Raw genomic sequence first — 21,932 nt, forward strand, 5'->3', positions numbered from 1 at the left:
CCAGGACAGTGACCCTGGGTGAGCTGCGGGAAGTAGGGGAACCACATTCATGCCCTCAACTCACTCATTCATTACACATGAGTGGGCACTTCACTTGTGCCATGTCCCACTCTGGGTGCAGGGTACTCAGTCACAACTGAAACAGAATCCCTGCCCTTGAAGTCTAGCGACGAAATCAGTCTGGAAAACAGTTACAATATGATGAAACAGGAACTTCAATAGAGCCAGCTAGCCAGCCATCCACCTACCCATCCATCCACCCATCCACCCATCCACCCACCCATCCATCCATCCATGCAATAAGCACTTAAGGAATACCTTAAATGTTCTAGGCCTGTTGGGGATTTAGCAATTAACAAAGGTGACAAAATCTCTCCTCTTTTAGAGCATATGTTCTGGTGGAAGAGGGACATAAATAAATATATTATGTAATACAGGAAGGATACACACAATGAAGGAAAAAATAAGGAGATAGAGTGACAGGGAGCTATGATTATACAGGGGACTCAGGGATGGCCTCTGACATTTGAGCAGAGGTCTAAAGGATGGAAGGAAGGAAGCCACATGACTATCTGGGGAAATGTGTTCAGGCAGAAGAACAGTGAGTGCAAAGGTCCTGAGGTAGAGACAGATTGGTATATTTGAGGAAGAGCAAGCAGACCAGTGTGGATGGGGTGGAGTAGGCAGTGGGGAGCATGGTGAACAAGAAGGTCAGAGAGATTAGCAGGGAAGACCACAGGTGAGGCCTCGCAGATGGGGTGAGGGCTGTGGCTTCCACCTAGGTAAGATGGAAAGTCACAGGAGATTTTGAACAAAAGGGCAGCTCTGTGTCTGGCTTTGCCCTACATGAAAACGAATCATCATTAAATAAATGAGATTTATTTAAATATTACTACAACTCTACTAGGCAGGAAAAGAGGGCTCCAAGAAGCTAGGAATGTTCAAGGCCACACAGTGATCCTGGAGCCTGGGTTCTAGGGGCCTGGGAAGATGGGCATCAGACAGTCTCATTAACAACGTGCCAGGGGAGCAAAGGCCCCCAGCCCTGGCAAGTACCTAACACCCCACACCCTGCCTCCTCGTCAATTTCCCTCCTCTGAGAAGAACATTTTTACAGGTGGTTGTTATAGACTGAATGTTTGTGTCCCCCTCTAAATTCATATGTGGAAGCCCTAACCCCCAATGTGACTACTTGGAGATGGGGCCTCAAAGAAAGTAATTAAGGTTAAATGAGGGTGTAAGGGCAAGGCTCTGATCCAGTATTTTGTTCTGGCAGCCTGCATAGACTAGTACAGATTTTCGTACTGAGAAGTGGGGTGCTGCTATAACAGACACCCAACAACATAGAAGTGGCCTTGGAACTGGATGACAGGTAGGGGTGAAGGAGTCCTGAGGTGCATGCTAGAAAAACCCTAGATTGCCATGAAGGGACTGTTGGTAGAAATACGGACTTAAAGGCGATCCTGGTGAGGGCTCAGAAAGAAAACGAGGAACAGGTTACTGGAAACTGGAGGAAAGGTGATACTTGTTATAAAGCGGCAAAGAACTTGGCTGAGTTGTGTTCTAGTGTTTTGTGGAAGGTAGAATTTTCGAGTGATGAAATAGGATATTTAGCAGAGAAGAGTTCTAAGCAAAGTATGGAAACTGTGGCACGGGTCCTCCTCACTGCTCACGGTAAAATGCGAGAGAAGAGAGATGAATCGAAGAAGGAATTGGTGAACAAAAGGAACCAGAACTTGAACTGGAAAATTCTCAGCCTATCCATATTACAAAGAAAAAGAGAAAGTGTGTTCTAATGAGAACACTAAGGGTGTGGCTGAACAACCGTCTGATGAGGAGATCAGTATGGGTGGGAACTAGATGTACTCAGCCATCGGCACAAGTCAGAAACTGAGACGGGATTATACCAGCGGGAACACTGCCAGTGTGAACTAAAGGGGACAGAGAAAGCTGGACCACGGAAGGAAGGAAGGCTGTTGGACTTCTGGATTTCTATGGGATAGCACCAGAGAGCTATTTGACTGCAAACAGGCTTCATCCTTCAAGAAAAGAGAAGTATGACCCAGAAGGTGATTCAGAGATCATCAGGGCTGCCTTCTTGGTTTCAAAGGGTGGGGCCACTGCTTCCTTTTCAACAGGCCCCGTTGCTGCCACCCAGAGCCTTGGGCGGGGGTGGAAGGGGGGTACGGGGTGGGGGGTGAACCGCTGGCAGAAACTTGGGAGGCAAACTGCTGGCAGAGCTGCGGGGTGATGCTACAACCTAGTGGGCTGGGAAGGAGAGCATCAAGCCCCAAAAGATGATTCTCAAGCCTTAAAATCAAATGGAACTTGCCCCATTGGGTTCTGGACTTGCTTGGGATCCAACACTTCTTTCTTCTTTTCGATGAATCCCTTTTGGAAGGGGAATGTCTATCCTATGCCTGTGCCTCCACTGTATTGTGGAAGCATATAACTTGTTTGGTTTCACAGGTTCACAGCTGGAGAGGAATTTTGCCTCAGGATGAATCGTATCTGGAGTCTCACGCATACCTGATATAGATGATATTTAGATAAGACTTTAGACTTTAGATTTTAGAGTTGATGCTGGAATGAGTTAAGACTTTTGGGACTGCTGGAATGGAGTGAATGCATTATGCATGTGATCAGAACATCAGTTGGGGGGGGCAGGGGCAGAATGCTATAGATTGAATGTCTATGTCCCCCTAAAATCATATGTTGAAGCCCTAACCCCCAATGTCACTCTATTTGGAAATACGTCCTATAAGGAGGTAATTGAGGTTATATGAGGTCATAAGGATCTGATCTGACAGGATTAGTGTCTCTATTAGAGGAGACACCAGAGCTCGCTCGCTCTCTCCCTGTTTGCATGCAAGCACCAAGGAAAGGCCATGTGAGGACACAGCAAGAAGGCAGCATCTGCAAGCCAGGAAGAGCTCTCACCAGAAAATGAATCAGCCAGCACCTTGATCTGGGACTTCAGGCCTCCAGAACTGTGAGAAATAAATTTCTGTCATTTAAGCCACCCAGTCTACGGTATTTTGTTATAGCAGCCTGATCAGCCTAAGACAGTGTTTAAAAGATCATTTGTTCTCAGCTGAAGAGGGAGATGAGCTTCTTGAGGGTGAGGTCTGGGCATGGCTCAGATAGGGCACTTGGTGGAAGAACAAAGAGCATGTAGGCCAAACGAACTTTGTTTCTTTTTAAAGAAAAAAGTCCAAGGGGAAAACTGAGGCCCAGATCTGGCCAGGATTCCACTGCTAGGCCAGCAGTCCCCTCCCCTCAACTCTAGGTCCTGGTTCTGATAATTCAGGAATTTCAAGCTGGACCTGCCTCAAATGGGCTCTTCCCAGAAACAGAGCTGTGAATTAAGGAACCATCAGGACACGATTCCCTCAGCATGTCAGCACAATGTGTGACCACATACTCGAGGTCACACTTGGGTTCAAATCCAAGCTCTGTTTCATATTTAAGCTGCTTAATTTCTCAGTGTTTCACTGCCCTCACCTCTACAACAGGGATACTAATACTACCACACGGGGTTGTGGTGAAGGTTCAATGAGATGATATATGATAAACATTTAATTAACATTAACTATTATTATTTTGTAATTGTTACAATTACTTAAAAAGATGAGCTGGGGCCAGCCTGGTGGCGCAGCAGTTAAGTGCGCAGGCTCCACTGTGGCGGCCTGGGGTTCGCAGGTTCGGATCCGGGGTGTGCACTGGTGCACCGCTTGTCAAGCCATGCTGTGGCGGCATCCCATATAAAGTAGAGGAAGATGGGCATGGACGTTAGCCCAGGGCCAATCTCCTCATCCAAATAGAGGAGGATTGGCATCAGATGTTATCTCAGGGCTGATCTTCCTCTCACTCACACACACACACACACACACACACACACACACACACGCACACAAAGCAATGAACATAAACAGGAAATTGACAGGAACTATAAATCATTAAGAAAAGATACTCAAACTCACAGATAGAAGAATCACACATCAGAACAAGACACCACTCTTCACCTATGAGACTAACTTGAGAAGAGAGCCTGGTTGAGGAGCGTGAAGGACTGGGCACTCCCCAACACTGCAAATACAATGCGAGGGTGAACTGGGAGATCTCTGTGAAGCAAGGCAGCAACATTTACCCAATGAGCCAGGGCTGCATACCCAGAAGCCAGCTTCCCTTCTTCCTCCCTGGCATAGCCCCAAAACTGTTCCTTTCCCAGTTACTCAGGTGAACCTGCATTGGGCTCAGCCAATCATAATGGTCCTTTTCCCTGCCAGTGATTGGCTTAGGCAAGGGCATGTGACATCATCCTGGCCAATGAGAAAGGAGGGGAAGTCAGCCAAGGGGCTTCTGGGAAAGGTTTCCTTCATACTTAAAATGTGACAGAAGAAATAATCCTTTTTTCTGCTGCTGTTTGCCAGAGTGTAGTAAGAAGATGAACACACTGGGGATGGCCAAGCAGAAACATGGAAAGACCAAAGGTGTTTAATGACATGTCCGACCTGATAAATTAACAGACCCTGTTAATTTATCTGCCTCACTTCTTATGTGAAATATTAAACTCTCGTTTTGAGGTAGGAATTCTATTACTTGCATCCAAAACCCCTCCAAATGATAAAATGTCCTTTCCCTTTGACCCAGAAATTTCACTTCCAAGAATTTAACCTACTGAAACCCTTGCACAAACACTCAATTATATTTACACAGGGATTTTTTTTTTTTTTTTTTTTTTTTTGCTGAGGAAGACTCACCATGAGCTGACATTTGCTGCCAATCTTCCTCTTTTTGCTTGAGGAAGATTCACCCTGAGCTAACATCTGTGCCAATTTTCCTCTATTTTGTATGTGGGTTGTTCCCACAGCATGGCCAATGAGTGGTGTAGGTCTGTGCCCAGGAGCCAAACCTGCGAACCCAGGGCCACCAAAGCAGAGGGCGCAAACCTAACCACTAGGCCATGGGGCCGGCCCCAGGATGTATTTTTTTTTTAAGAGTTAAAAATCAGAAGCAACCTTAATATCCACCAAATTGAAAGAACTAATCAATCAATTAAATTATAGTATACCCATACCACAGAAAATACAATGCAGCTATTGAATCTATATGTATTGTCATGGAGACGCCTCTGCACATAGTTGAGAAAGAAAAAAGCAGCAGACTTCAGAGCACTTTGTGTTGTACGATAACATGTGTGCAATGTGTGTTTATATAAAGAAGGAGCGTTAAAGAATATTCTCCAGTTTAACTGGTTCTCTCTGGGGACTGGGATCTGCCAAGGGGGAGTACAATACAACAATTTCCTTTCCATTTTATATACCTCAGCATGGTTTGGATTTTTTCGCAGAAAGCAAGTATTGACCTTGTAATCTGAAATCCAAAATGAGATGACTTGAGGCCAACCCAGTAGGGCAGGGGCCAAGTGGGAACCAGTAGCCTGGTTTTAAACCTGGTGCTCTAGGTCTCCAAAATGTCCACGGGCTGTTTTTCCTGAGAAAAAGACCAAACCATGGACCTGAGAACCAGGAAGGAAACACTTTTTTCCACTTTGGAAAAAGTTAGGAGATGACAGAATTTTAGAGATTCAGATCTTCATCAGACCAGACAAGGATTGTGCCAGCCTCTTTGAAATCTCAATGTCTGGCCTATGCTTGACACAGAGCAAGTGCTCAGTAAACAGCTGTAAAAGAAATGGATGAATGTATATCAACTCATCCAACCCAGACATTATATAAATGACAATATGAATGAGTGCTGAATAAATAAGTGAGGAAAACTGAAACCAAGAGAAATTAATAATAGGTAACACTATTAACATTTGCTGAGTGGTTCCCAAGTGTCAGGGGCTGTCATGATCGCTTTACACATAGTACCTTCCATAAGGCTGGCACAACCCTATGAGATACGGACTGCTATCATTCTCACTTTGCAGAAGAGAAAACAGAGGCACAGATAAGTTAGGTGACTTGCCCAAGGTCACACAGCTGGTACATGGTGGAGCTGGGATTCAAATCCCAGCAGCCTGGCCCCAGAGCCCATACACATCACATCACCTTTACTGTCGCCAAGGCCCCTCGTCTGTCATCATGCTCAAATCTCCCCCACCCCTAAAATAATTCCCCTTCTCTGATCCCAAATCCCTTTTGGCTAATGCACAACCTCGCTTCCCCTTCCCCCACATTTTGGGGAAGAGTTGTCTACACTGTCACCACATCCTCACCTTCCACTCCACTCCCCAACTCATGGCAAGCCCACTCCCACTCCACTGAAGGAGCTTGCCAAGAGTCCTCCCCATCCCAGGGACCTCCTAGTTGCTGAGTCCAGTAGAGGGGCAGGTTTTCACTCGCCTTTTCCAGGACTCTTGGCTGCATCTGCCAGGTCCTTCCCCACCTCTCTGATCGTTCCTGCTCTGTCTGTTAGGGGCTCCTCTTCCTCTGCCCAGGTCTCGAGCCCGATGCCCCGAGCTTCCGTTTAGGGACAATGGTCCTGCTCTCCTCACTGCACACGCTTGCCCCACAGGAGCTCTTGCGTTTCATGATCTCAGGAGTCATGTCAATGACTCACCAATCTATTCCTCCTGCCAGGCTCACCCCTTCCCCAATATTTCAGAGTCATATCTCTTACCTTCTGGGCAGTGCTACGTGGCTATCCAACAGCCAGGCTGCCTATGACCTCCGTGCCTTTCCTAATCCTAGGCCCTCCACCTGGAATGCCCCCAACACACACACACCTAGCCAACTCCTACTCCTACTTTAAGATCCAGGTCGGATGGCTCCATGTCCAGAAAGTCCTCCCTGATGCCCATCCCAGCTGGGCTGGGTGCTCCTCCAACTCAACACATTCCACATTTAACTCAGTAGCTCCTCCCCTAATCCTGCTCCTCCTCCCTTAGTCACCAACTCAAGTCAGAGCTCCAACCATCATCCTGTTCTCAATCCCCAACTCCTTCCACCTTTCCCTCTGAAACACTTCTCCACACCGCAGCTCCTCCCATCATCTTCACAACCTCAGCCATCTCGCAGGCCCTCATCATCTCGTGTCAACAGCCTCCAAGGAGCCCCCTCCAATCTGCTGCCCTCTGGTGGTCAAGGATATCTGTCTACCATATATGCCAATGTCACTCCTCTGCTCATAACCCTTCCAGGTGTGCGCAGGCACACATGCAAATGAATGTGGGCTTAAAAAAACATGCAAACTGATTGAGCTCTGTAGTCCAGTAATATACCAATGCCAATTTTCTGGTTTTGATAATGTTCATCAGCTATATAAGGTATCACCATCAGAGGAAGCTGGGTTAATGAAACTCTGTACTATTTTTGCAACTTCCTGTCAATAAAAAGTTAAAAAACAAACAAAACCTTCCATGACTCTCACTACCAGGAGGACAAAGGCCAAGCTGCTCTTCCGGGGCACACAGCACCACAGGGTGGGCCTGGCCTCCCCTCCAGCCCCGTGGCCTGCCCTGGAATATTACACTCCAGCAACGCTGGACCATCCAGCTTCCCATTCAGGCTGCCTGCTCTGTCTGGAACAACCTTCACACCCACTGCCTCCTTCCTACCCTGGCTAACGCCCAGTGCTTCTTGAAGGCTCAGCTGAGGTGGCTCCTCCACCAGGAAGTCTTCTTTCCCTGACCCCCATCCTAGCACAGCACTCCAAGCTCACCACAACCACTGCACTTATCCTAGTTAACTGAAATTCTGTGCTTATGTCCCCATCTCTCCCTAAACTAGGACCTCCTTGAAGGCAGAAGCTGCATCTGATTAATCTCTGAGCAGTACAGAGAAACAGTGCTCAGGAACCTATTCCAAGTAAGCAGTCTCATGAATCCTAGAATAACAGTGAAGATGCTGATTTCAGTCATCATTTATTAAGCACTTCCTCCTACCAGATATTGTTCTAAGAGTTTACATATAATACTTTTTGTGTGTGTGTGTGTGAGGAAGATCAGCCCTAAGCTAACATCCACGCTAATCCTCCTCTTTTTGCTGAGGAAGACCGGCTCTGAGCTAACATCTATTGCCAATCCTCCTCCTTTTTTTCCCCAAAGCCCCAGTAGATAGTTGTAGGTCATAGCTGCACATCCTTCTAGCTGCTGTATGTGGGACGTGGGCTCAGCATGGCTGGAAAAGCGGTGCGTGGGTGCATGCCCGGGTTCCGAACCCGGGCCGCCAGTAGCGGAGCGCGCGCACTTAACCGCTAAGCACGGGGCCGGCCCTACATATAATACTTAATCCTCACAATACCCCAAAAGAAAGTATTATTATCATCTCCATTTTACAGATGAGAAAACCAAAGCACAAGCAGGTGAAGTAACCTGCCAGGGTTACACAGTTAGTAAGTGACGGAGCTGGGATTTGAACCCTGGCAGTTCGACTCCGGAGCCTACACAGTCATCTCCCAACCCAATGATGCTCCTCCCCCACGCCCATAGGCTGCCTTCAGCCTGGGCCCACACTCCACCCACCTGGCACTCACTGCCCCAGGTTTCATGAAAGTCGGTGCAGATTGCAGACATGCCACACACATGAACACTACCTGAGGTTATGTCCTCTCCACGCCTGGCAGTTCTCCTGACTCACCAGGCCCCCGATGGCTTACTCAAAGAGACCAGCAAAGGTTTAACGTTGCCGTCCCCAACCTCACTCATCAGCTTTCCAGGTCTGCGTTATGCCTTCCCCACGGTCCTCATGCACCCTGTGTGTCCACCCAAGGACCCTCTGCTCCAAGGAGGTCAGGGAGGGGTCTCGGCTCATTTCTGGAGATCACCCACTGGGTGTCAAACACCTTCTATGGCAGGGGTTTAGAACCTGGGACCCACAGAGAGAATTCAGGGGTCCACGAACTTGGATGAGAGAACATTCACAACTTTTTTTCCCTAATCTCTACCTGATATTTAGCGTTCCCTTCCATTACGAATGTAGGCAATAAACCACAGTAGTGTCGGCATAAGAAATCACAGCTCTTACTCTGTCACACTTCAGCTACTGCAGACATAACAAAATCTTGTTCACGCTCATCACAACTTCGAAGTCACAGTAGTTATATCAGACTCACTGCTGGATCTATTTTTTAGTGCATTGATAAAAAAAGCCCAGCTGCAGTTCAAGAGAACTGGTTTCCTTTGTAATCTGTGTATTTTACTTCATGCATTTAAAATCAGGATTCGGAGAAGGCATTTGTGGGCTTCCGCAGGCCGCCCAACAGGTCTGCGGTGCAGAGATGATGCAGAAGCCCTGTTCTAGGGAATCATGTTATTTATCCCTACAATAATCTCAAGGGTAGATATTATCTCCACTTTCCACAGAAAAGCGAGGCTTGAAAAACATAAAGTCTTTAACAAAAAAAAGTGAGACTTGGAGGAGTCCGTGACTTGCCCAAGGCCACACGGCTGCTGAGGAAGAAAGCTGGAGGTCCTGGCAGTGCCCCAGGCCCCACCAGGAACCACCTGTCAAGGAATGACCATGAAAGGGAATGCCCATAGGCCTCAGCAACTTGTAGTTTGTTTTCTTTTAACTGGCCACCTTGAACAGAAACCAAAGTTCAGGAAACTTCCCCGGCCTCCCCCACAGCCCGACCTTCAGCCAAACTAAGAGTCAGCGGCAGAGTATAATCCTCTCTCGCCTGCCGCATTCTGGCTACAAAGGGCTTTTACTTTCACGATCTTGTCTTATGCTCCCAACAACCTGGGGGCTGAACTACACAGCAAGGGTTCAAACCCACCTCTCTATCTCCAGGGACCCAGGCTCCGGCTTCTCCGTCACAACCCACCAGCTGTGGTGCTAAAGTGAGATGTTTAAACGATAACTCTTTTTTTTTTTTTTTTTAAATAGAAAAGTAATAGAAACTCCTTGTAAAACCCTTGGGAATCATGGGCAAGTATTAAAAAAAAACAAAATCCAGAAATCACTCATAGTCCTATAGCTCAGATTGACTGCTTACCACTGTGGAGTGCTTTCTTTCTTTTAACCAATTAGAAGTCACTGTTCCTGCTCAGAGAAGCTCAGAAATCCTCGTGGTTGTACCACCCAGGCATCGAGAGAGTTCCACGGGCTGCTCTGCCCACTTCACCGCCTGAAGACAAGGAGGCAGGCTGGGTCAGTGCAAGGAGCCCTGAGCTGTGGATCCACCAGACCTCGGTTCCAATGCCAGCACTGTCCCCCACTAGCTTTCAGGGCACCCCCTGAGCCTCAGGTTTGTCATTTGCAAGATGGAGTTAATGACATCCACCTTACAAGACTATGGAGGTCAGAAATTTGTGTTTCTGCTGAACTGGGAATGGTTAGAGCACCTGGCAACTCACAAAATTATGCTGTAAGTGCTTTTCAATCAGTCAACACCGATTTCTTTGCAGTTTCTGTCGAGACCACTCTTTTTTGGCAAGGACTGCTCTGGACCACCCGGCTACTATTACTCATTTATTCAACACATCACCACAGAACACCTTTCTGTGCGAGGGGCTCTGCCAGATGCTGGGGGAAGAAGGCTAATCAAGTCCCTGGCCTTGTGGAGCTTGTCCAGGTGTGGGAAGACAAATACACAGGTCAGTGTTAAACGTACAAAACAAGTATAGAGATAAGAGTCATAAAGAAACGAAAATGGGAACCCTGCAGGGGGGGATGGGGCTGGGGTGGGAAGGCCCTTCAGAGGAGGCAGCATTTAAGAGACAAGAAGGAGCCAGCCATGGGAAGATGCAAGGCGAGTACGAGTGCACCTGGCAGAGGGTACAGCAAAGGCTATGGCCCTGGGGTGGGAACAAGCTTAGAATGTTCAAGGAAAAGCCAGATGGCTGTGTGACTGCAGCACTGGAGCGAGGGCAAGCCAAGAAGAGAGTCAGGTGTGAGAGGCAGGCCGAGGCAGGCCCCGCTGGAGAGCCAGTGCTGTGTTCTGCGTGTGTCAGGAAACCACTGGAAAGTTTTCAGCAGAGGAATGACAGGGTCTCATTTAAATCTCAGGAAGATCCATTTGGCTGCTGCATGGAGCATGGATGACAAAAGAAGCTAGATTAGTTAGGAGGCTACTGCAGGGACCCAGGCCTGGATCAAGGTGGGGAGTTGAAAAGATTCAGGAATATTCTGGAGGTTATTAAATGTTCATGGCAACCACAACCACGCCCTCACACCAGGTGGTCTTCATAGCTTTCAAAGTTCCTTCATTTGACTCGCACAGCAAACCCAAGGCAGACAGGACTGAATCAGCAAGGCCATTTCACGGAACAGGAGACCGAGGCCAAGACTGATGAAATGATTGTGCCCCAGATCATGCAGCCAACAAGTGCTGAAGCTGGGAATGAAACTCAGGACTTTGGACTCCCTGCCCTGTGTTCCCTGTCCTGCAGAGGGACCGGGCACGACATGGAATGCTCCAGAGAACAAGAGTATAGATGAACCTCTGAAAACTCCAGAAAGGTCACAGCCTTGACCTCCCCTGCGGCCTTCAAAGGAAGTGCTCAATAGATGCTCGCTGGCTGACCCTGGCACTTCAGAAGACACGGATCTTGGTCACAGGGAATCTGACACCCTGTTCCCTTTCTGAAGAGCTGGAACAAGACAGAGACAGGGTAGGAAGAGCTGGAGGGTGGATGACCCCTTGGTTTTTTTCTTTTTCTGAAAAACAGGGACATTCTTACGTTTGAAGGATGCTCATGAGGATTAATGAGGGACTGTGGGCACAAGCACAATACAAATGTTAGATAATTAGGATTTCCAGACAGATAAGAAAAGAGCTTCATGGAGACTGAAATAACTTGAAGGCATCTCTCCTGCATGGCAGCTAAGACCTCGGACTCAGGAGTCTAACAGGCCTGGCTCCCTCTGACTCCTGCTCTCCCACCGCCGTGTGATCTTGGAGTCTGTCTCCTCACCTGCAAAATGGGGCTGCTAATAATCATTCCTGTCTCAAAGAGTTGGTAAGCAGATTCAGAAAGAGAAGGCACAGAAAGGGCCAAGCACAGTGCTGACACACGGCGGTGCTAAATGCATGCTGGCTGCCGTCGCTACTGCACCATTGCCGTCGACCCCGTGTCTCAGCCTCTGATACAGGGCTCAGGAATTGCTGCCGAACCGCAGTTGACTATAGACGGGTTCTGAGTGCAGAAATGCTGGTGTCCCTTCCCTCTGGGCCTCCGAAGGCTGCCGGGGAAGCAACGCTCACACACCTGCAGAAGCCATCAGGACGCCTGTAAGAACAGACTTACTAGGGAAAATAAATAAGGCAGGAAGGAGCCCCGTAGCTGGTGATGACAGAGAAAGGAAAATGAGCCCATTTTCTATGGGCCATTAAATGTGATGAAAGGAGCTGGCCTCTGTGGAGGCTCCTGGGAGCTGACACACGGCAATCACTTCATCAACTGAGGCTGCAGCCCGGGCTTTGGTTGCAGCCAGACTGCCTCAGAGGACACCTCCACCTTCCGCTGACTGAGGTCTGCCACTGCGGCCCCAGCAGTCTCCTCTCCCCCTCCCAGCCATACCCGGGCCCACACTGGGCCAACTCAAGAGCCAGACTGCCTAGGTTTGCTCTGCAGCTCTGCCACTTACACAATGCCACTTAACCTCTCTGTGCCACAGTTTTTTCGCCCGTAAAATGGGGATAATTATAGTGCCTACCTAGAGGGCTGTTATAAAGATTAATAAGCTCATCCAGGAAAAAGAACTCACAACAGGGCCTGGCCACTAGGTAATCGCTGGATTGGTGTTTGTTAAATTATTAAACATTTTAAACCCCTCTAGTTTCTCTCATCTGAGTCTCCTGTCCCATCCCCGGGCACTGGGCTTCTCCACACATTACCATCAAACATCATCAAAGCTTAGGGCTTGTTTTCAGAAAGGGAAACTTAGGCCCAGAGAACCCAAGGAACCACCGTGGCAGAGCCTGACTTGAACCTGGACTCACACCTGCTGCCTCCACTGTGGCTGTACCAGACGACCTGCCTGTCCCTTCTTTCCACTGTGCTGCCTTTGCCCGTCTCAGGGCCTCTCCTCAGAATGCCCTTTCTCAACCTATCTTTCAAATGTTCAACTGGCACTTCTTCTATGAAGGCCTTCCACCCCCGGGGAAAAATAAACCTTCCGCCTCTACACTGGGGCATAATTCACTTTGACAACACAATAGCTGAACGTGTCCTCCCGGCACCTCCTCTGGGGCCTGGGGCACCAGGGCTGAAGCAGACCCAGTTCCGGTCCTTGGGAACCTCAAGCTAATCATCCATGTCTGTCTCCTTCCCAAGCTACAGCCTCCTCCCAGGTACAGAGCCAGGCCCCCGGCAGGCACCAAAGAACTGAACGTACATCTCTGCGCTCAGGGCCCAGTCCTCCTTCCACCACTATTCTGCCTTCTCCAGTCACACTTCAGAATCTCCTGAGAGTACTTTCACTAGGCCAGGCCTGCGAGGCCCTGGGACACAGGGCGAGTTCAGTAAAACTCCCTGGCCTTGGGGAGCCTGCTGACCTTTTAGCTTAAGCCCCACCTCTGTTGCATTTGCCCACTCAACTGTCACCCAGGCCTGGGTTCAAATCCAGCTGGGTGACCTTGGGCCAGCCACCTAAGTCCTGTGTTCCTCAGTTTCTTCATCTGTGAAATGGAGATAATAATGCCCACTCCACATAGAGCCACTGTAAGAATTAAAGAGAACGCACGTCAACCTCCCAGAGCAGGAGCAATTGTGGCTGTGGTGAGCCCAGGAATTCCCTCCTCTTCTCCACCCCGGCCCAGCCTCCCCATTCTTTCAAGCTCAAGCTTCCCTTCCTGGAGGAAACCTTCCCTAACTTTTCTCGGTTACCCGGCTACCTCTCTCTCCTCTCCCCTCCCACTGCATTGACCCCGGTATTGAGCATTTCCTTGTTTTCTCCTTGGTTCACTATAGTTAACTTCCCTCTTTCCAGCCAGACTCCAAGTGACAAACTCAACCCCAAGCCTGCCCCACAACATCTCACCATGCTCACAAGACGTGCCTAAAAAGTAACTGGCTAAGGTAGCCCAGGACTCTGGGAAAGGGTGAAGATTTGGAGTCAGAAAACCAGGCAGGAATCCTAGCTCTGCTATGTGACTTTCCAGGGAGATATTCAATTCTCTAAGCTTCAGGTTTCTCATCTAGAAAATGAGCATTGAAAAATGTCTACCTGACATGGTTGCTACGGAGGACAGATGAGCTAGCATATGTGAAAGCCCTTTTGTTATAAACTAAAAAGTGCTATTTAAGGGATTATTATTTTCAAATTCTCAAATCCAAACCTACTGATGCCTCAACTTTCCTATACCTAAGACTCAAGAGACTAGCTCATCCTATAGAGCTTCATAGCCCCAAATAATCCACCAAAACACACATTCTTAACTGTCCATCCCAAACAAAAGCCAACAGCCTAGAATTCACAGCATCCATGGAACACAAACCTCATCCCAGCTCAGGGACCACAAAATCTCTCTCCCATCCTCAGATCTCATCCCTCCTGGACACAGGTTTCTCCTTCCCCACCAGGCACCCCATGCCTCAAACCTGCTCAAAATTCTGTTTTGGCCAGGCATAATTTCTAGCTTGCAGTCCAACGTCTATGGGAAGCGAAAACGGGGAAAATAGACCACGGTGGCTACGGTTGTATGCACGGAGAGGGGAGGAGTCTTGGTAGTAGAACCAAAGATTCCGCTGGAATTTTATGTCCAACAGTTGCTAAACGTACTATAATTATCACACTTGTGTGAAAAATTCAAGGATCTGCATTCTGCTATTTTCATGAGACTCGATCAATTGCAGGCGCTGAGGAAAAGTAACAACTTGGGGTTCAAAGTCTTGTACCTAGGAACCAAAATCCTAGTGAGCAACCCCAGAGAAATGAAACCCCTAACAAAGCCGCTGTGGGCCCCCAGCCGCCCACTCCCGGCCCAGACTCTCCAACCCGCCATTCCGGGGCCCAGCCCCTACTCTTCCCCGTTAATGCCATGTTGGCACCACAGTCATCAGGGTCTATCAGAGCGAATCGTTTCTACACGATTTTTTTTCCCCTGGGAAAACTGCTTTGTCTCTCTGAAAGACCCCAAAACCAGACACCTTATAAACACCTGAGCCAGAGAGATTTTAGGGGAAAGAGGGAAAAGGAGGGAGCAGGCCCGGAGGGATCCCTGAGGCCCGCTGAAAGCAGGACGGGGGTCCCAGGCCGGGGTCGGCGGCTCCCGAGCACCCATTTCCCGGGGGCGCCCCCAGGCGCTGGAGCTGGCGCCCCGCAGCCCCCGCGCGCTCCTGGCCCCGCGATCGGGACCCCCAGGCCTCCGAGCCCAGGAATGGATCCTGCGACCGGAAATGGCCCCCTGCCCAGACCGCGCCCCCCTTTCCTGCCGCCCCCTCCCCCCGGAAGGGCCGCAGGCCCCGGATCCCCGGGCTCGCGTGGCCGCCGCAGCCGGCAGGGGCGGCCCGTCGGCGGCCGCGGTCCTCCGTCCTCGCCCCTGCAACTGCCGGCGCTGCGGGGCCAAGGCGCAGAAGAAGGGCACGGGCGTCGCTGGCGCGCCCCTGCCAGCCCCTAGACACCCCTCGCGGGGGGCGCAAAGCATCCGCGCACCCCGAAGCTCCGGACGCCGAGGAGAGAGCCTCCCACGGAAGAAAATTCCAAGGCACCCCCCCGGGAGCTGCAGGGGCGGCCACATCCCCCAGCGGCAGGTGCCCCCGGTCGCACAATAACTTTGAAACTTTGGGGCAGGGCACGGGGTCGGGGAGCCCCAAAAAGGAGGAAACGGGGAGCGGGGGGCTATTCCTTTATTTCTGAAAATGCACTTTCCAGGTGGCCCCGCGCAGCTCCGGCCTGGCCCCGGTTTCCCGCGCCTCCGCCCGGCCCCGCGCGCCCCCGAGCCTCCCGCGCCGGCCAACGGGACGCGGTCGGGCCCCGGCCTCTGCCCGCCGGGTCGGGCCGGGCGCAGCACTCACCTCGGCCGGGCTGCGCTCTCCGCGGGCCTGCGCCGAGCCCGATAAGTGGTATGCTATGACTAGAGGTATGATTACGTTATTATTATTAGTAATAATAAGAGTAAATGCTATTTAATTACGGGCGGCCGCATCCTGCTCCCGGCGCCGCCGCCCCGGCAGCTCCGTCCATGTGGCTCTGGAGCGCTTTACTTTCATTTCCAGCCCCCTCGGCCGGCCGCTCGCGGCAGCACCCGCTAGAGGCTCCGTCTCCCCGCAGCTCTGCCTCCTCGGGTCCTAGAGCGCGGCTCCCCTAGCCTCGCGCCCGGGGTGGGCGGCGCGGGCTGCGCACCTGGGGGCGGGGAAGTTCCCCTTCCCCGTGGAAAGCTCATGCCCGGAATCCACCTTTATTTTCTCTAAAAGTGTCCTTCCTTTTTAGGGCTTTTTCTTACGGCGATTCTGCATTTCTGGGCGGACGCTGGTCAAACCCAGCGCCTCTGCCCTTCCCCGTCTGTGTAAAAAGCCCCCCGGTTTCCAGTGCTTTCACTGAAGGCTCCACCAAACCCTAGTTGCTTTGTGTCCTTTTCGCGGATGAGGACCAGAGGCTCTGAGAGGCAGCAGGACCTCACTTGGCTGGTGTTTTATGTGTGGGATCTTTCCAGAAAGGATTTGAGGCTACATAGAAGACCCAATAGGTAAAGGGAGGTTCACCAGAGAGACCAGCTGTATTGCATCCCTGGAGTAGGATGCCTCAGAGCTGGCCAGGGCCAGGCTGGATTTGAATTCAGAGCTTCTGAGTCCAAATACAGGGTCACCCCACCGTAGGATGCGAGGAGGGACAAGAATTTGGGGCTATGTTTACTTATTTAATTCTCACAATAATCCTGGAAGATTGGTTTTAGCATGCCCGTTTTACAGATAGAAAACTGAGGCTCAGTGATTAAGTGACTGTCCAAGGTGGCAATTCTGACCTCAGAGCCTGTGTACTTTACACAGCCTCCTATGCTTTCCACTGTCTGCCCTAAGGACCCTTGAAAGGAGAAAAAAATGCACCTGCACCTCAGAAGTTCTCAAACTCTTCCATCTGTGGGTGCTCTCTCTCTCCTCGCTACTTGAAGATTACAAAACAAAAAGGCAGCCTCTGGCGTGATGAGGATGGGCTTTTATGTCCAGAAATGAAAAGCAGAGTCCAGTGGCCCTCAGACTCACTGTGGCGGGGGGCTTGTTTAAAATGAAGACTTCCAGTCCCCCTCACCCAGGTATCCTAATTCAGCATTTCTGACAAGCACCCTTTGGAGATTCTGATGTTTAGTGGGAAATCAATCCCTGGGTCACCTGGGATAGACCCAAGATCGTGGGTTAAAGCCACAGGCCCAGAGAGTCCGAGCTCTGCCTCTTGCTCCCTGTGTGACCCCGGGCAATTTCGTAGCATCAGTTTCCTCATTTGTAAAATAAGGATAGGAACACCTAAGCAAGGTTAAGTTTGTTTCAGGGATTACACTGAAATACCTGGAAGGCATGTACCAGTGCCTAGCCCATGGTGGGGGATGAATACATGTTCATTCCCATATCCCCTGTACAATTTACAGTGAAACCCTCGACAATATATCAGATTAGGCGCCATTGTTATTATCACTCCGATTTTATGGATGAGGATGCTGAGGCCCGCTGGATCACTGCATCCTGCCTCAGATGAACTAGCTAGTAAATGATGTGGTGATTCCACCATCCCAGGCTGCCAGTAGAATGACACATATCCTTAAAAGAGGACTGCCCATCATTTAAGGGGGATTCAGTTAGACATCAGCCTCCCATCTCTCCAATTTGGCATCAACTAGTTAAACTGTCCGAGCTGCCTTAGATGGTAAATGGGCCTTTACAAGACCCAACCAGAGGCAGTGGTGCTTTGGAGAGAAAGATTCCAAGGCTGACACCAGCAGGTTGTTTTCTGGGAAGCCCCAATGTCGTTGGGCAGCAATGCTCTATGTCCCCACATTAAAGCCGATATAGCAGTAACAGCCACCACTTCTTGTTTACTATAAGCTAAGCATGTTGCACATGTTGATTCTCTTACTCTCCCTAAAACCCCGTAAGGTAGGGATTGTTTTTACCTTTTTTAGGTGAAGAAACAGACACAAAGTAGTTAAGTGACTTGGTTGAGGTCACTCAGCTAAGAAAGAGGCAGAGACAGAATTCAGACTGTCCACCTGTCAGGCCCAACCACTGCACAGTGATGTGGACATCTCAAATCTGGATGCATCACTGGTTACCCCCAAGGGCCTGTCGCATGAGTGGGTTGCTGGAGAGTGGGAATCGGACATTCACGCTCTGACCTTTGAGGAACTGCCAGGTACATGATTCAGTTATCCCTTCTCCAGTCAGCACCTCCTACTCCAGGCTTAGGCCTGCCATGGCCCGGCCCCCAGAAATGCCTCGTTATCTCCTGGGGAGAGCTGGAACGCATGGCAACCTTAGGTGTGACCATGTGCCGTGTTCATTCACTCACTCAGCAAACATTCATTGCCAGGCCCCATGCTGGGTCCTGGGACTGCAGAGAAACCCCATGTCCCCACAGCTCCAGTATAGTCCCAAGTCCCAGCCCTCCAGCAAGGAATCTTAACTTGGGATTTAGCGAAGGACCATGAAGATAGATGCACAACTCGAGGCTTAGGTTGGGGATAGTAAGAGTACTTTCTCCACAGGGTCACTGTGAAGATTAAGTGAGTTCCTGCATACAGAGCATTGACAAGTGTGTGATTAAAAAATAAATAAGGGGGCCGGCCCCATGGCACAGCGGTTAAATGCGCACGCTCTGCTGCTGGCGGCCTGGGTTCGGATCCCAGGCATGGCCCGACAAGCAGTGCCTCAGCGGCATCCCATATAAAGTGGAGGAAGATAGGCACAGATGTTAGCCCAGAGCCAGTCTTCCTCAGCAGAAAGAGGAGGATTGGCATGGATGATAGCTCAGGGCTGATCTTCCTCACAAAAAAATAAACAAATAAATAATACGTTCTTCTGGGAAACAGTCCATAGAATTCAGACTCTCAAAGGTGAAGGTGACTCAAAAAAAGAGAAGAGGAGGACTCAGGAGTTTAGAGACTGAGATAGCCACCAGACTGTAATACAGTAGATGACATGCAGAGGATAAAACATGGTTCCCAACATGTTATTATGAAAATGTTCAAGCATACAGAAAGCTGAAAGAACTATACAATTGTTAACATTTTGCTGTATTTGCTTTCTCACATATTCATCCATCCACCCATCAATCCACATCACATTTTGGTTAAAAACAAAACAGGTAATTGTTAACTTTCTTCTTTATGCTCTTTTGCGTTTATACTAATGTTTTTTACATGACTGTCAATTTTCATTAAAAAATGATTTCCATTTTGGAACAAAAGAATTATTAAAAGAGAACATAATCTACCAAAAGCAATTGGTACCGGGAAACCCTCTGTAAATGTTAGACTCGAAGTGAAGCTCCTCAGCAGATACCATCCTTTCCTCTTTCATTCATCACTGGATTCTCAGGAGCTGGAACAGTGCCTGGCACATAGTAGATGATGGATAACTATTTGTGGAGTGAATGAATTCTTTTAATTATGGTTGTTTATGGAGGTTAAAAAAATAATTAAGGGGGCCCTGGGCTTGAACCCAGGGGAGAATGTGGTTTGAGTTGTCTTTAATAGATGATGTAGCCACCCCCTCCCACCAGGGGAGGTGACCCTTGGGGATAAAGGGGCAGGCTCCCTTGCAAGGCTGGTAGGCCAGGCCTACCCACCTCTCTCCAGGGGCCCAAGGCGAGCACCCGATTGGACCTTGGGAATTTCTCTCCACATTCCTCACGTGCCTGGCATACTTCAGGCATTTGTTTTTGATCTGACTAAATGGCAAGTCTGCAGCCTTGGTAGCTCTTCAGGAAACCAGCATAAATATTGTTATTTATTCCATTTACGATTGGCAATTAAGTTTGTTTTCAGTCACCAGAATGGAATTTAAAACACTCAGCTAACGTAAACCAAACTAATCAGAGGCAGCCTGCTTTTCTCTTCAAAACATTCTTGTATAAAAAGCTGCACAACAGAGAGAGAAAGGTCTGGAACACTCCCCTCTCCTTTCTCCCCCCATACCCAGCTCACACTCACAAAGTGACTTGTTTTGTGTGCGTGTTGAAAAGGGTCCCAGAGATCTGGCTTCTACTATCTCTTTTCTAAATTACTGTGTATTTTGGGTGGGTTATTTGACCTCTCCGGGCCTCAGTTCTTCATTTGTTGAAAAGACGAAAGAGGTGGCCTAAGATGGCTATCCATCTGACAAAGGCAATGATTCCACTTCTTGGGCCAGGCAAACCGACTAGCTCTCAGGTGATACTTGAAAGAGAAAGAGAGTTGCAGAAAGGAAGGAGAGAGGGAGAGAAGATGACAAATGTGTTGCTTGGAAACACTCATGGTTCTGGACTCTTCTGACTCACTGTGCAAACCTCCTTCTCCTTTTTAAACCCAGTCTCCCCATTTTAAAGGTTTTTGAGATAAAATCTAGATCCAAACGGAATCTGCATTGCTAAGGGGTGCTGTCAGGCTGGGTTTGTGATTTTTAGCTTTGAATGTGAACACTTTCAGGCAGAACATCTACTCTCTGGCTCTCCACGAGCCTGGCCGGGCCCCCATTACCTCCTATTACCTCCTTGGCCCTTGAAGGCTATTGAGTTTCTGCTAAGAATTCCCTTCCAGTTCTGAAAAACGCTATGATCCATCAGCTGGACGAGGAAGGGGAAGATGGTCTAAGATGTCCTACCACCTGCCTTCCTCTCCCCTTCAGGAGGTTCCCATCAGAGGGCCAGGGAAAGTCTCAGGAAGTAAAACTGGAAAAGGGAGCCTGGAGATCATCCCAAGGAAAATCAGACTGATTTGACCAGTCCTAGCTGTAACCAGCACAGGAATAGAATCAGGCCTGATTGGGAGCATTTCAGCCTCTCAGATGATGAATCATTTTAAGCAAATGTCCGGTGACCCTGACTGGAATCCAGTTCAAATGAGGAAACTTGAAGCACCTATGACAGGCGAGGCCCTGAGAGGATGCTGCCAAGATGGATACAGTACCTGTCCTCGAGGCTCTCCCAGGTTGAGAAGGAAGCTGCCAAGAATACTGTTAACAAAGACTGTTATCTCTAACTGTGAAAAAGCCCTCAGAGCCGCAGACCAACTGCTGAGGGGGCTTTCAGCTTGCTATGGAGTCCCAGAAGAAGGTGACTTATTCTGACTGGAGTCCTGTAGGAAAGCTTCCCGGAGGAGGTGGCATTTGATATGGGCCTTGTAGGCAGAGAAGGAGAGGGAGGGTGAAGAGAGGACTCACATCTCAGTAGTTGTGTGAACCGTGAACCAGGTTCATTTTTCTCATCTCTGTGCTGGGAAGGGTGGTAATGATGCCCACTTCCTTTGTGGTTGTAAAGATTAAATTAGCTGAATGTGAAAGGATCTGGCACATAATATATTTAACTCTGAATCGCAGGTGAAGCAAAAGCATGTGTGTGGGCCGAGCTGTGAGAGTTAACTTTGGAAAAGAAGGCCACACGTGTTGACAGTGATTATCTCTAGGTGAGAGTTTCCCGGTAATGTTTACTTTCTCTTTATCCTGTTCTATATTGGTTGAAGTGTTTATAATGAACACGTTATTTATATAAGGGTTAAAAAGTTCTTTGTGAAAAGAAAAAAAAAAAGCTATTTGTGTTTCTAAAAAAAATTCAAACCTACAGAAAAGTAGCAAAAATGTTCAAATTCCCTCCCAAATACCCTTCACCCAGATTCACTTATTATTAACAGTTTGCCACATTTGCACCCTGTAAATATATGTACACATTTTTTTAACCATTTGAGAGTAACTTGCAGACATGCCCCTAATTATTTCAGCATATATTTCCCAAGAACAAGGGCAGTCTCTTACATAATCCAGTACAATAATAAAAATCAATAAATTTAACACTGATACAATACTATTATCTAATATACAGTCAAGTTTTGCTAATTGTCTCAATATTGCCCTT

The 21,932-nt window shown here is 48.9% G+C and overlaps 1 protein-coding gene across 4 annotated transcripts in view; it reads right to left on the bottom strand.

The window, feature by feature from the left end:
- Nucleotides 1–16,293, bottom strand: part of ZC3H7B (zinc finger CCCH-type containing 7B) — a 55,679-nt gene extending 39,386 nt beyond the window's left edge. Inside the window, exons 1-2 of one of the 4 annotated variants that reach the window (XM_058568267.1) lie at nt 15,914–16,292; nt 9,949–10,080 (exon numbers count right to left, since the gene is read on the bottom strand). The gene's annotated coding sequence lies outside the window, so the exon portion shown is untranslated. Of the gene's footprint in view, nt 1–9,948; nt 10,081–15,913 lie in introns of all 4 variants that reach the window. The other 3 variants (XM_058568268.1, XM_058568266.1, XM_058568269.1) reach the window with 3 other exon arrangements.
- Between the last annotated feature and the right edge of the window lie 5,639 nt (nt 16,294–21,932).

Source organism: Diceros bicornis, chromosome 25, assembly GCF_020826845.1.
Source record: "Diceros bicornis minor isolate mBicDic1 chromosome 25, mDicBic1.mat.cur, whole genome shotgun sequence".
Lineage (NCBI taxonomy): Eukaryota > Metazoa > Chordata > Mammalia > Perissodactyla > Rhinocerotidae > Diceros > Diceros bicornis.